This window comes from Pan troglodytes, chromosome 2 (assembly GCF_028858775.2).
Source record: "Pan troglodytes isolate AG18354 chromosome 2, NHGRI_mPanTro3-v2.0_pri, whole genome shotgun sequence".
Lineage (NCBI taxonomy): Eukaryota > Metazoa > Chordata > Mammalia > Primates > Hominidae > Pan > Pan troglodytes.
In genome coordinates this window covers 186,743,635-186,757,196 of record NC_086015.1, presented here as the reverse complement: position 1 = coordinate 186,757,196, position 13,562 = coordinate 186,743,635, and positions in this window count along the sequence as shown.

Below are 13,562 nucleotides of genomic sequence, written 5' to 3'. Positions count from 1 at the left end.
CAATCTTATCTTACAAATGAGAAAACTGAGACACATAAAGTTTAATAACTTGTCCAAGATCACACAACTAGTAAATGATAAAGATGAGATTCAAACTCAGGCAGGCAGTCTGACTCCGAGTACCTTCTCTTAGCCATTGCACTATACTAATTATCATAGGAGTGATAAATAGCAGTGTATCTCTGGGGAAAAAGAACACAACTTTTTTTTTATTTTTAGAGATGGGGTCTCATTTTGACACCAAGGATGGCACACAGTGGCGTGATCATAGCTCACTGCTACCTCAAACTCATGGGCTCAAGGGATGCTGTCACCTCAGCCTCCTGAGTAGCTAGGACTACAGGTGCCTGCCACTGGGCCTGACTAATATTTTTATTTTTTGTAGAAATGGAGTCTCGCTTTGTTGCTCAGGCTGGTCTCCAACTCCTGGGCTCTAGTGATCCTCCTGCCTTGGCCTCCCAAAGTGCTGGGATTACAGGTGTGAGCCACCACACCCAGCAGGATACAATTTATAATACTAGGATTGTCCTGGGAAAGGTTGCTGGTTCCCTCTGTGGACCAGCTTCACCAGGAGAGGGTCAATCAATGCATCCTTCACTGGGGACCTTCCAGGCAGCCCAATTCAATAGCACTCTGCAAATTGTGTCTGCAGTTGTGAGTGCAATCCTGCCCTTCGGCAGGCACAGCGGACCGCTGGAGTGTTACAGAGAGATCCTTCTCTAGACGGAATTAGGTAGCTCTCCTTTGATACTAGTAGCACTCATAAATTTAACACAATTGAGACAAAGATGGTCAGTTTTAAGCAATCTAAGAGTGGTGGGTTTTGTTTTCTCATTTGAATGTACGTTAGACATAAGCCCATTTGCTGAATGTTTATTTTTTTATTTTTTTATTTTTTTTTTTATTTTTTGAGATGGAGTTTTGCTCTTGTCACCCAGGCTGGAGTGCAATGGCACGATCGTGGCTCACCGAAACCTCTGCCTCCCAGGTTCAAGCGATTCTCCTGCCTTAGCCTCCTGAGTAGCTGGGATTACAGGCATGCACCACCACGCCCGGCTTTTTTTTTTTCTTTTCTTTTTTTTTTTTTTTTTGAGACTTAGTCTTGCTCTGTCGCCAGGCTGGAGTGCAATGGTGTGATCTCAGCTCACTGCAATCTCCACCTTCCGGGTTCAAGTGATTCTTCTGCCTCAGCCTCCCGAGTAGCTGGGATTACAGGCGCACGCCACCACACCCAGTTAATTTTTGTATTTTTAGCAGAGACAGGGTTTCACCATGTTGGCCAGGCTGGTCTTGATCTCCTGACCTCATGATCCACCTCCCTTGGCCTCCCAAAGTGTTGGGATTACGGGCATGAGCCACCGTGCCCGGCCTAATTTTGTATTTTTAGTAGAGACAGGGTTTCTCCATGTTGGCCAGGCTGGTGTTGAACTCCTGACCTCAGGTGATCTGCCCGCCTCAGCCTCCTAAAGTGCTGGGATTACAGGCATGAGTCACCGTGCCCATCCTGAGTGTTTGATTTTTGAGAAAAAGAGCTAAGTTGAAGACTAGTATAAAATGCTGAAAATATATGATTAAAGATTGGGTTGAGCCCGGGCGCAGTGGCTCCTGCCTGTAATCCCAGCACTTTGGGAGGCTGAGGCGGGTGGATCACTTGAGGTCAAGAGTTTGAGACCAGTCTGGCCAACATAGTCAAACCCCGTCTCTACTAAAAACACAAAAATTAGCTGGGCATGGTGGCAGACGCCTGTAATCCCAGCTATTCAGGAGGCTGAAGCAGGAGAATTGCTTCAGCCTGGGACATGGGGGTTGCAGTGAGCCAAGGCTACACCATTGCACTCCAGCCTGACAAGAGCAAAACTCCATCTAAAAAAAAAAAAAAAAAGATTGGGTCTAAAAGGGTCCATACAATTTAGGACTTTTTATTTTCTCCTAGTAGCCTGCATGTTCCACATTCTATGGGAGTTTTTCTGTCCACAGGTTGGCCGTATGAGGCTGGACGCTCCTGGAGGGCAGAGCTATTCACTTCTATATCTCCTTGTGTCTAGCACCGTGGCTGGCACATGCTTGACATTTGATAAATATTGCTTAAACTCAAATTCCGGAAAGGGGCCAGTTTAAAAGTCCTCCTTGTTCATATTTTCTTGGACATGGTGATGACTCAGAACGAAGCCCACAGAGAAAGGGGCAGCCTGGTGAAAGGGGTGCACTTTGTCCAATTTAGACATAGAAATGACTTCCCGTTAAAGTGGGTTATTTTGAGAGGGTTAGAAATAATTTACATGTCAGTCAGTCAGTAGCCAAAATGGTTTTCATTATGTCTGGAGGAAATTTATGTCTCTGTTCTTCTTTGCCTAGGGTTTGAAACTTTGGTTATTTATTAATAGTTGCTATTTATTTAGCACTACTGTATGTCAGGTGCGGTGCTAAGAACTTTCCATAATGAGCCCTCATTTAACAGCCACAACAAGGTGATGAGATGAGTAATCCATTTTATAGATGAAGAAACTGAGGATCCAAAAACTTAAGGAAATTACCCGAGGCCCTACTCTGGTAGATGCTACAAGTGCTGTTCAAATTCAGGTCTGTCTGACTCTGGAGTTCACACCCTTTCCAGTGGGCACCGGTCTGCCTTCCTGCTTCCTCAAATAGGGCCCCAAGACCCCTAAAATGAGGTGATGGATCTTCTGGCTCTCCCCACACTAGGATTCTGTCTCCAAGTCTGAACACTCAAAATCCCAAAGATCTCTCTGAGAATGTGATGGCTAAAATTTTCGGTCTCCGGTTTGAATCTGATAATATACCTTCCCATACCATGCTGAAGGAGCACTTTGCAAAGTGGCAGTGGGACAGTCGGAAGTGAGCAGGGAGTTTTAAGTCCTGCCACCCTCAATTTCTCTTGCCATATTTGTACCTGGAAGGATTAGTGTAATGATAAACTTATTATGGATAAATTATATTGGCTATTTAGGGCATTTTGAATAGCGTTTTCTTATATATGCTATCTACAATGCTGAGCAGCAGTGCTGTTAACCCTAACTGGGGCTTGTCTGAAAGTCTTTTTTAAATGTGTTAAATGTTTCTACGTATTTTTTTTCAGAATTATAAAACATCAGAGCTACTGTGTCATATTCAGGTTCCAAGACATTAAGTCTAGAAGAACTTTGGTTAATTCAGCGATCTCTGAATAATGTGGACGATACTCCCATGAAAATATATGAAAGCTTTCCTTGAAATGTAGAGTGAAAAAGCAGATTTTATTAACCTATTATTTTCCTCATTTTCCCCCTCTCATCTAAAAATATATTAAAATTCTGTAGCTTGAGAGTTCAAACAGACTTGAACAGATTTCTTTACTCTAGATGAAGTGTCTTAAAGATGGAAAGGCCTCCTGGCTGCTTCAGAATGAGAGTGATTGGAAGTCCCTGGCCCCTAACTTCCTGCCCTGTGTGATACCTTGGTCTTCTCCTTAGCTGATCAGGTTCACAACATTAATTCTAATGGCACCAGCACAGCCAGAGGTGACCATCACTTGGGGGGATTTATGTACTCAATTGGAGGTTGTTGTAAGATTGAGTTCTTGAGGAAGCAATGACAGTGGGTGTAGGTAGCAGTGGCATCCAGTGCCCGGTACCAGCAGGGTCGGTGGTGCAAACTGCAGCATCTCACACTGGGGGATGATGAGAGTGGTATCCTAGCCAGGCAAGTCCTTTAGAGTGATTTTGAGCCTTGTTTTTGACTGCATCTTTCAAGTCTAGTTCTTCCTCCATGCTGGATTTTTGTGTGACCCCCATATGGTCCCTCAAACATTTTAAATTTAAAATATAAAAGTGGCTGGGCGCAGTGGCTCATGCCTGTAATCCCAGCACTTTGGGAGGCCAAGATGGGTGGATCACCTGAGGTCAGGAGTTTGAGACCAGCCTGAGCAACATGGTGAAACCCTGTCTGTACTAAAAATACAAAATTAGCTGGGTGTGGTGGCACGTGCCTGTAATCCCAGCTACTCAGGAGACTGAGGCACGAAAATCGCTTGAACCTGGGAGGTGGAGGTTGCAGTAGTTGAGATGGCACCATTGCACTCTAGCCTGTGCAACAAGAGTGAAACTCTGTCTCAAAAAACTTAAATAAATAAAGAAATAAATAAAAGAACAATGAGATCCCATATATTCTTTGCTTGATCTCTCTTTTTATATAAAATATTTCCTTTTGTTGAACTGCTGGAAAGTAAATGGCCGATGTTAGGATGCTTCACTGCTAAAAGAGCACGTGTCTCCTCAGAACACTCTCTGGCATAATCACAATGCCTCCATCATATCCAAGAAACATAACCTTGATATAATATCACCAAACATAGTTCATATTCAAATTTTCCTTCTTTCCCCAAAATATCCTTTATGGCTACCTTTTGGGGGCAATGTAATCAACCTTTTAATATCACTTTTATACTAAATTAATTCACACATAAATTGAAAATATCTTAGATGGCTTCAAATATCCCAGTACTCAACTTTCATTAACATTCAATTTCAAATGCAGGCCCAAGTTCAATACGCTTCATCTAAGGATATTTTGAAACACACATTTGGCGTAAATACTTTTGGAACTCTGGAATACCCCTTGCTTAGTATTTGCAATATGTTAAACCTAGAATGAAAACTCCTTTTCTTAGAGTGAAATCATGTCCTTTGTAGCAATGTGGTTGCAGCTGGAGACCATTATCTTAAGTGATTAATGCGTGAACAGAAAACCAAATACTGCCTGTTCTCACTTATAAGAGGGACTAAGCACTGAGTACACATGGACATAAAGATGGGAACAATAGAGTCTGGGACCGCTAGAGAAGGGAGGCGGGTGGTTGTGGGCTGAAAAACTAGGTGCTCACGACCTGGGTGATGGGATCATCCATATTCCAAACCCCAACATCACACAGTATACCCATGTCACATACCTGCACATGTACCCTCTGAATCCAAAATAAAAATTGACATTATTTTTTAAAAAAAGAAAGAAAGGGGCCGGGCGCAGTGGCTCACGCCTGTAATCCCAGCACTTTGGGAGGCCGAGGCGGGCGGATCACGAGGTCAGGAGATTGAGACCATCTTGGCTAACACGGTGAAACCCCGTCTCTACTAAAACATACAAAAAATTAGCCAGGCATGGTGGCGGGCGCCTGTAGTCCCAGTTACTCAGGAGGCTGAGGCAGGAGAATGGCGTGAACCCGGGAGGTGGAACTTGCAGTGAGCCAAGATCACGCCACTGCACTCCAGCCTGGGCGACGTTGTGAGACTCCGTCTCAAAAAAAAAAAAAAAAAAAAAAAACAACGAAAGAAAGGTACTTTTTTTAGCTGATTTTTTAAACTTTTTTTTTAAATGTTAACATTTTAAAGTGTATGGTTCAGCAGTGTTAGAGTACATACACATTATTATGCAGCCAATCTCCAAAACATTTTTTTCTTTGTCTCTCTCTCTTTTTTTTGTTTTTGTTTTTTGAGACAGGGTGTTGCTCTCTTGCCCAGTCTGGAATAGATGCAGTGGTGCCATCACAGCTCACTGCAGCCTTGACCTCCTGGGCTCAAACAATCCTTCTGCTTCAGCCTCCCCCGTAGTTAGGACCACAGGTGCAAGCCATCACACCTGGCTGATTTTTTCTTTCTTTCTTTCTTTTTTTTGAGACAAAGTCTTGCTCTTGTCCCCCCAGGCTGGAGTGCGATGGCACAATCTCGGCTCACTGTAACCTCTGCCTCCTGGGTTCAGATTACAGGCGCCGGCCACCATGCCTGGCTAATTTTTGTATTTTTAGTAGAGACGGAGTTTTACCATGTTGGCCAGGCTGGTCTAGAACTGCTGACCTCAGGTGATCCATCCGCCTTGGCCTCCCAAAGTGCTGGGATTACAGGCATGAGCCACCGCACCCAGCTGGCTGATTCTTTTTTTTTTTTTTTGTAGAGACGAGGTCTTACTATGTTGCGTAGGCTAGTCTTGGGAACTCCTGGGGTGAAGGAGTCCTCCTGCCTCGGCCTCCCAAAGTGCTGGGATTACAGGCAAGAGCCACCGAGTCTAGCCCAAAACATTTTTCATCTTGCAAAATTGAAACTCTGTACCCATTAAACAGCAACTACCCATTTCCCCCTTCCCCCAGCCCCCGGCAACCACCATTCTTTGTGTCTCTATGAATCTGAGAACTCTAGGTCCCTCATATAAGTGGAATTACACAGTAGTTGTCCTTTTGTGTCTGGCTTATTTCACTTAGCATAATCTCCTTAAGGTTCATTTACATTGTAGTATGTGTCAGAATTTTCTTTCTTTTATTAGAACCCAGAAACAAATCCACACGCCTACAGTGAACTCATTTTTGACAAAGGTGCCAAAAACATACACTGGAGAAAAGAGAGTCTCTTCAATAAATGGTGCTGGGAAAACTGGATATCCATATGCAGAAGAAGGAGACTAGACCCCTACCTACTATCTTGCCATACAAGAAAATCAAATCAAAATGGATTAGAGACTTAAGTCTAAGATCTCAAACTATGAAACTACTACAAGAAAACATTGGGGAAAATCTCCAGGACATTGGTTTGGGCAAAGATTTCTTGAGCAATACTCCACAAGCACAGGCAACCAAAGTAAAAATGGACAAATGGGATCACATCGAGTTAAAAAGCTTCTGCATAGCAAAGGAAACAATCAACAAAGTGAGGAGACAACCTACAGAATGGGAGGAAATATTTGCAAACTACCCATATGACAAGGGATTAATAATCAGAATAGATAAGGAGCTCAAACAACTCAATAGGAAAAAGTCTAATAATCCGATCAAAAAATGGGCAAAAGATTTGAGTAGACATTTCTCAAAAGAAGACATACAAATGGCAAACAGGCATAGGAAAAGGTGCTCAGCATCACTGATCATCAGAGAAATGCAAATCAAAACTACAATGAGATATCATCTCAACCCAGTGAAAATGGCTTATACCCAAAAGGCAATAACAAACGCTGGCGAGGATGTGGAGAAAAGGGAACCCTCCTACACTGTTGGTGGGAATGTAAATTAGTACAACCCCTATGGAAAATAGTTTGGAGTTTCCTCAAAAAACTAAAAATTGAGCTACCATATAATTCAGCAAGTCCACTGCTGTGTATGTACCCAAAAGAAAGGAAATCAGGATACTGAAGAGAGATCTGCCCTCCTGTGTTTGTTTCTGCACGGTTTACAATAGCTAAGATTTGGAAGCAACCTGTGTCCATCAACAGATGAATAGATAAAGAAAATCTGGTACATATACACAATGGACTACTATTCAGCCATAAAAAGGAATGAGATCCAGTCATCTGCAACTATTTGGATGGAACTGGAGATCATTAAGTTAAGTGAAATAAGCCAGGCACAGAAAGATAAACACCTCATGTTCTCACTTATTTGTGGGATTTAAAAATCAAAACAATTGAACCCATGGAGAAAAAGAGTAGAAGGGTGGTTACCAAAGGCCGGGAGGGGTAGTGGGGAGTTGGGGGTGGGGAGGTGGGAATGGTTAATGGGTACAAAATATAGAAAGAATGAATAAGACCTACTATTTGATAGCACAATAGGGTGACTATTGTCAATGCTAACTTAATTGTGCATTTTAAAATAACTTAAAGAGTATAATTGGATTGTTTGCAACTCAAAGGATAAATGCTTGAGTGCATGGAGACTCTATTCCCCATGATGTGCCTGTTTCACATTGCATGCCTGTATCAAAACATCTCAGGGACCCCGTAAATGTATACACCTACTATGTACCCGCAAAAATAAAAAAAAATATAAAAAAGAACTTCCTTCCTTTTTAAGGTTGAGTAATGTTCCATTCTCTCTATACCACATTTTGTTGATCCTCTGTCAATGGACACTTAGGTTGTTTCCACCTTTTGGCAATTGTGAATAATGCTGCTATAAACACAGATTTTTTTCTTTTTAAATCCAAGATGCAAGCAAGATTTACATACCAATATTCTGTTAATAAATTCTGCTTCTGCTAAAAATCAGTTAACGTTGATCTGTTGCTAGTCACCAGGGACTCAGACCAGCCAAATGTACGTGGGACAGCATACTACACCGTATGTGGTAGTGCTTGACTAATAAACCTGATTCTCTGTAATCCCAGCACTTTGGGAGGCTGAGGCGGGCGGATCATGAGGTCAAGAGATTGAGACCATCCTGGCCAACATGGTGAAACCCTCTCTCTAATAAAAATACAGGCCGGGCGCAGTGGCTGACGCCTGTAATCCCAGCACTTTGGGAGGCCGAAGTGGGCGGATCACGAGGTCAGGAGATCGAGACCATCCTGGCTAACACGGTGAAACCCCGTCTCTACTAAAAAAAATGCAAAAAATTAGCCAGGCATGGTGGTGGGTGCCTGTAGTCCCAGCTACTCGGGAGGCTGAGGCAGGAGAATTGCTTGAACCTGGGAGGCGGAGGTGGCAGTGAGCCGAGATGGTGCCACTACACTACAGCGTGGGCAATAGAGCAAGACTCTGTCTCAAAACAAAAACAAAAACAAAAAAAACAAAAAAAAACCTGATGCTAAATACATGAACTCAGAGGGGTGTTGGTGAGCGTGAATGCTGCTTCCACACCTGATGTGTCCTGGCATTAGCCTCACACTACTGGCCTCTCTCCATTCTCACACTCCTCCCTCATTCTGCCACAAGGAAAGTGGTGAAAATAGATGCTGTGTATATGGCCCAGCCTTTTCTTCTCCTCCACCTTTGGGAGTGGCTACTCTACAGCACTTTCTGCTTTGTAATTCTGGGGGTGAGATGGGGCAGGAGCCAGCCCTGATTCAGTGTTGCCATAACTGTGTGGATAATCTGTTGATTATACTGTTTGGCTCTCCGACTTAGCTAGAACGAAGTATTTGGTACTCATCTCCTAACTCTTTGTTTTACTTCTCAGCTGGTTCATCTCCAGGATGAAGGGGGGAAAGGTTGCTGCTTTTTTGGGCCCTTAAAACACCTCAATTGTCTGAGAGACACCTGGATCCCAAACTTGACCATCTACCTACATGGCGAACCATTTCCTGTTGCATACGTCTGCTCAGGACACCAAATTGCAATATGGAAGATGGCTAGATCTGAGCAGACCCATGTAAGAGAAATTTCGTGTTGCCAAAGAGATATTAGCATCAAACTAATTTGGCTTTCCAGACTCTAGGGACATTCCTGTTGAGATCACTAATTCCAGCTATGAGAAGCAGAGTATACCCCCGTCCCTGGCACCCTCTGCTACAGATACAAGGAAAATTTTACGTTTTCTTTCTAGATTCCATTTAGAAAAAAACTCCAAACACTGCTTATTGCTGAAAACCTGGGAAAAATGGAAAAACACAAAGAATAAAACAAAAAAACATACAAAAGCTTATCACCCAGAAATAACCGCTTTAAAAGTTTTGGCACACTAATTTATATCTCCGACCCAAATGTCTTTCAGTTCTAAACTTGCATATTAAATATCCTACCTGATAGCACGTCTTGAATGTCACAAACTCTCCAGACTCAGCATGACCAAGCATTAACTCATACTCTTCACCCCCAAACCTGTTTCCTTTCCAGCGTTCTCCATTTCAGAGGGTTGGTACCTCTGTTTATCCAGCTGTTCACACTAGAAACCTAGGTCATTCTTGAAAATTCCTGTTCCTTTACCTTCCACATCCAATCCTTCACCAAGTCTTATTGATTTTAGCTTTGTTTTTTTATTTATTTTTTATTTTTGAGGTGGAGTCTCACTCTGTTGCCCAGGCTGGAGTGCAGTGGTGTGATGTTGGCTCACTGCAACCTCCGCCTCCCAGGTTCAAGCTATTCTTCTGCCTCAGCCAACTGAGTAGCTGGAGTTACAGGCATTACAGGTGCCCGCCACCATGCTTGGCTAATTTTTTTTTTTTTTTAAGTAAAGATGGGGTTTTACCATGTTGGCCTGGCTGGTTTCGAACTCCTGACCTCAAGTGATCTGCCAACCTTGACCTCCCAGTGTTAGGATTACAGGCGTGAGCCACTGTGCCCAGCCATGATTTTGCCTTTGATATTGCCCTCAAATGCATCTACTTGTCTCTGTCCCTAGCACTACTTCCCCGTTCACGCTGCCATCACCTGCCACCTGGATTAGTGTGATAGATTTTGGACTGGCTCTCTTCTCTTTTATCTCATCTGTGCTGGCCCTTAGTAATTTGTTCTCCATACTGAGACAAATATTTTCAAATTGCAAATTTTGATTATGTCTTCCACACCACACCCCACTAGCTCCCCCAGTCCCTTGGTAGTTTCCCATTGTTTGTAGGATAAAGACAAAACTGCTGAACCTGGTCCCTAGGACCCTGGATAATCTGGCCCTGCCTACCTCTCCCATCCCACATCATTCCCAGCCCAAATTTTCTTCACTCTAACCACTTGGCCTTCTTTCAGTTTCTTATACTTGCTGTAGTCTCTCCTCCAATGGGGCTTTGCCCCTGCTGTAGCCTCTTCCTGGACAACTCTTTTCCCTGCTGTTCATGTGGGTGGTGCATATTCACCCATCACATCTTGGTCATCTGACAGGCCTTCACTGACCTCTTTGACCACGTCAAATTGCCCCTGAGAAAGGTTCTTCACCAAGTGCATCTCCCTCATAGCATTTAGAATGATTGCAATGTGTGTGTTTTTTTCTTACGATTGATCTCCCTCATTGGACTGTATGCTCCTTGAGGGTAGGAACTGTGTCACTTTTGTTCAGCATTGTATCTGGAGAACAGATTTTTGCACACCATTATATCACTAAATATTAAATATTTGATGATGAGTGAAGGCCTTTCCTTGTGGTCTTTTCATATATATATATGAAAATATGATTATGTGTGTGTATATGTACACACACATAATCATATTTGCAAAAATGGCAACATAATGTACATTACTTTTTTTTTTTTGAGATGGAGTCTGGTCCTATCGCCCAGGCCGAGTGCAGTGGCGCGATCTCAGCTCACTGCAACCTCCACCTCCTGGGTTCAAGTGATTCCCTTGCCTCAGCCTCCTGAGTACCTGGGACTACAGGTGCGTGCCACCAAGACTGGCTAATTTTATTTTTAGTAGAGACAAGGTTTCACCATGTTGGTCGGGCTGGTCTTGAACTCCTGACCTCAAGTGATCCACCTGCCTTGGCCTCCCAAAGTGCTGGGATTATAGGCGTGAGCTTCTGCACCTGGTCATAATGTACATTAGCTTTTTATAGCTTCCTCCCCTTAGCAATAAGTGAACATTCGGGGGCTGTTCTTATTGACAAAATCCACTTTTTCGAATTTTTGCTGTTTCCCATTTACTCCTTGACTCTTCATTTGCAAAGTACACTTTAGATTTGGATATGGATAGCAGACCTGAATTAGCACTGGCTGCAGCTATGGTATCTGATCCTTTCCTAGGGCCCATCAGTGCACCTGGTGACATCTCTGGTCTGTGGAGGATGGGAGCGCAGAGGTAGTATGTGGGGTCAGATGGATGAACTCCACACCACTGCTCTGCTTCTGTTTCAGGGAGGCTCATTTGGATGAAAAGAACAGAGTCTCAATCAAGCCACATTGAGAAATGTGGGCCCAGGCAGAAATCTCTCTAAAATTCATGAGCAGAGCCCTCATTGGAGCAGGAGGGTGGGTCCAGATCCACAGTGGGCTCAGGACTTCAGCAACAGGAGCCCATGGTCTTCCTTCCACCCAGCCTCAGGGTGACCTGTCTCAGCTACTTTCTGCATATTGGCTTCAGTCTCCTTTTTATGCCTTCTGGGTCCCTCCGCTTACTAACAGTTTTTGCTTTTCAGAAGTTTGGCTTGCACAGGGCTTTAGCTTGCCATGGCTCTGACCCTACCTCGTGGATCTCTTGATGAATCCTTTTGCTTCCTGTTTCTGCTGCCAAATGGCAAACTCCGTGTTCCTTATTTCAAATTTCAGAGACAGGGAGGGAGGGAGGGAGGAAGAGAGAGACTCCAATGGTTCTATCTGATTTTTTTTGAGACATGGTCTCACTCTGTTGCCCAGGCTAGAGTGCAGTGGTGTGATCATGGCTCACTGCAGCCTCCGCCTCCCAGGCTTCAGAGATCATGCCACCCCAGCCTTCTGAGTAGTTGGAACCACAGGCGTGCACCACCACATCCAGCTAATTAAAAAATTTTTTGTAGAGACAGGGCCTCCCTATTTTGCCCAGGCTGGTCTTGATCTCCTCGGCACAAGCTGTCCACCTGCCTTGGCCTCCCAAAGTGCTGGGATTACAGGCATGAGGCATCAGGTGAGGCCCCATCTGACATTTTTGAGCCAGCTGTACATGTCCTTGAACTAATCTCTGTACTTGGCTGTCTTTGGGTGGGGGGTGCTCACTCTAGTCCAAGTAATAAGGGTAAACAGCTGAGTCATGTGGTACCAGAAAATGGCTTCCTGGGGAATAGAGGATGTGGGCTGGTAACTTTTCATTAGAATAGGGCATGGGCGGCCAAACACTACTACTGACTCACCTGTGTGACCTGGGACAAAACAGCCAACTTTGGTTTTAAGCCTGGGTTTCCTCAGTTGTAAAAAGGAAAATAATCTATTTTATCAAGTTACAGGATAAAAGGACATAAAATGAGGAAAGGTACACAGAACACTTTGTAACATCTCAATAAATGGTGCTCTTAGTACTAGTATCATCTATAAAATACTTTTTTTCAAAATGGCTCTCTAATTCAGGCTCTTTAAAGGAACATTGTCCCAGATGGATAAATCCTTCTACGGATTGTTATGACTCTGGTTAGAATAATGTTCTGATGCAGAGGGTTGGGTGATGGAAATATTTATTTCCCTGGGGAGGTGGTGGTGTATGGACCCATCTACACTGACTATGTGAAAATGATCCAAGATAACATGGGAAAAATAGATGGCCTGTAGATACTAACAAAGGGCATTGAAGGAGTTTTTGGTCTGAAGCCAGAAGCCTGATTTAGAATCAAATGTACACACTTTTTCTTCTACAGAAGGGTTTGCATAATAATAGCTAATGCTTACATAGTGCTTAATATATGCCAGCCATTGTTCTACAGGCTTCACGTATTTCCTTATTTCTATAACACATTGAGGTGGATACTATTATTACTTCCAATTTGTAGGTATATGAAACTGAGGCATTGACCTGTTTTGTTTTGTTTTTTTCTCTTTTTTTTTTTTGAGATGGAGTCTCGCTCTATCGCCCAGGCTGGAATGCAGTGATGCAATCTTGGCTCACTGCATCCTCCGCCTCCCTGGTTCAAGTGATTTTCCTGCTTCAGCCTCTGGAGTAGCTGGGACTGCAGGTGCACGCCACCATGCCCAGCTGATTTTTGTATTTTTAGTAGAGATGGGGTTTCACCATGTTGGCCAGGATGATCTCAATCTCCTGACCTGGTGATTCGCCCGCCTTGGCCTCCCAAAGTGCTGGGATTACAGGCATGAGCCACCGTGCCCAGCCTTGAAACTATAATCAACTGACCTTACTTTGACCTTATGCCTGTCTGCAGTCCTTGGTTCTCTGGGCTTGTATTGCTGTTCCTCTAGGACTGGAGT